The sequence below is a fragment of the Macrobrachium rosenbergii genome, chromosome 55 (assembly GCF_040412425.1).
Source record: "Macrobrachium rosenbergii isolate ZJJX-2024 chromosome 55, ASM4041242v1, whole genome shotgun sequence".
NCBI classification, from domain to species: domain Eukaryota; kingdom Metazoa; phylum Arthropoda; class Malacostraca; order Decapoda; family Palaemonidae; genus Macrobrachium; species Macrobrachium rosenbergii.
In genome coordinates, this window is record NC_089795.1 from 5,355,410 (window position 1) to 5,358,023 (window position 2,614).

Sequence of the window (2,614 nt, forward strand, 5' to 3'; positions counted from 1 at the left end):
CTGTAAGAAGTATAAGTGCAAAGGTAATTGCTGAGAAGTTGGTGGAGTTTTTCTCAAGTTTGGAATACCAGAAATTGTGCAAAGTGATAGAGGAACGAACTTTACTTCAAAATTATTCCAGGATGTGATGAACTTGTTAGGAGTAAAACAACAGTTATCAACTGCTTATCATCCAGAGACTCAAGGAGCCTTGGAAAGGTTCCACCAGACATTGAAAAGTATGTTAACTAAGTATTGTAATGAATCAGGAAGAGAATGGGATGCTGGTTTACCTTTAATGTTATTTGAAGTTAGGAATGCTTATCAAGAAAGCATGGGATGTTCACCAAATGAAATGATTTTTGGTCGAGACATTAGAGGTCCATTGAAGATTCTTGCAGAGAATTGGGAAGAAAATCAAGAGGAAATCCAAGGAGAATATGTGAAGAACTTGAGGAAAAGTTAAGAGAAATTAGAAAATTCTCTTTAGAAAATTTGAAAATAAGTCAAGAGAAAATGAAAAGGAAATATGATGCTAAAACTAAGCTAAGAAATTTTAGTATTGGACAGCAAGTTCTAGTGTTCTTACCAGTGAAAAGATTTCCCTTACCAATAAGTTTCAAGGTCCTTATAGGATAATAGAGAAGTTAAGTGATCGAACTTATGTGATTGAAACACCAGGAAGAAGAAAACGACAGAGGAAGATACATGTGAATCTTTTGAAACCTTACTTCTCAGAGACTAAAACTGAAACAGTGTCAATAACACAAACAACTTCATCTACAGAGGACGATGACGGCTACGAATTAGGAGCAGAAAACAAGATGAACAATTCTTCAATATTAGAAAATTTGGAAGATAAACTAAAACATCTGAGTATTGAGCAAAGTAGTGAATTAAGTGAAGTTATTCAAAGTTTCCCTGAAATTTTTGCAGATGTACCTAGGTGTACCAATCTGACAAAGCATGAGATAAAGATCAGAGAAGATGGAAAACCTTTTAAAATGAGAGCTTATCGCTTATCGCCTTTTCATCGAGATGTTTGAAGAAAGAAGTTGAATATTTGTTGCAGCATGGATTAGCAGAACCCAGTTCAAGTCATTATAGTTCTCCTTGTGTGTTAGTGAAGAAACCAGATGGCTCATTTAGGATGTGTACTGATTATAGGAAACTGAATTCCATCAGTGTGGCTGACAATTATCCCTTTGCCTCTTATTGATCAATTACTTGATAATATTGGGCAAGCCAAATTTGTTTCAAGATAGACTTGTTGAAAGGATATTATCAAATTCCGTTAGATGAGAATGCTAAGTTGCTGTCAGCTTTCATTACTCCTTTTGGACTGTATCAATACACTGTTTTGCCGTTTGGTCTGATGAATGCACCTGCAACATTCCAGCGAGTGATGGATCAACTACTAGGATCAATAGAAGGAGTAGGTGTATACCTTGATGACATTGTGATTTATTCTAATACATGGGAAGAACATCTGAAGATATTAAGGAAAGTGTTCAAGAAACTTCGGGAAGCAGGACTAACAATCAACTTACAAAAAAGTGAGTTTGGAAAGGCAACTGTACAGTACCTAGGATTTGAAGTTGGAAAAGGCCTTCTCGCTCCTATTGACGCTAATGTAGAAGGTATCTGTAAGGCTACCCCCTCCTGCTACGAGGAAAACAGCTACAAAGATTTTTGGGCATGGCTGGATTTTATCGCCGGTTCTGTCCAAATTTCTCAGCCATAGTAGCTCCCTTTAACTGACTTAACCAGTCCTAAAAGAAAGTTTGATTGGACTCCAGAATGTCAAGAATCATTTGAGAAGGTTAAAAATATATTAACTTCAAGACCAGTGCTTCAAGCTCCAGACTTCATTAAAAAGTTTGTGATACAAGTTGATGCATCCGACTGTGGAATTGGAGCTGTTCTACTTCAAAAAGATGACAACAGAATCTTACATCCAGTATGTTTTATGTCTTCAAAGTTGAAAAAGCACCAGAAAACATACTCAACAATTGAAAAAGAAACATTAGCATTAATCACAGCATTGAAAAAGTTTGAAGTGTATGTGAACCGACCTAGAATGAAGAAATTTTAGTATTGTCGGATCACAACCCAATCTCATTCATCAATAAGATGAAAAATAATAATATGAGACTGACCAGGTGGTCTTTATGCCTGCAACCATATAATGTAAAGTGTTAAACACATTTCAGGAAAAGATAATGTCATAGCAGATTATTTATCCGTTGTGAATCGTTGATTCAAACCCGGGATAAGTAATCTTCTCGGGGAGGAATTTCATGATGTTGCCTTGTAATATGTATATCCTCCTATAATATTGACATATTTACTTTTTCATGTGTTATGTTTAATGATAATGGTTGTTGAAGTGTCATATTTAGTTTGACATCAGATCTCAAAAGTACTAATGATTACTTGATAGCGTAATTTAGAAGTGTTGTTATAATTTTAATAGTAACGTAATTTAGAACGAATATCTTTCTTGGTAAAAGCGTAGTAGGTGAACACGTGTGTGTGTCCAGGAAGGGCTTGTTTCATTTCAGTTGTCATCAGTTCAGATAAGAGGGAACGCTTTGTTTTGGGTTAGCGATGACAGATTTGCAAAACAACGCCG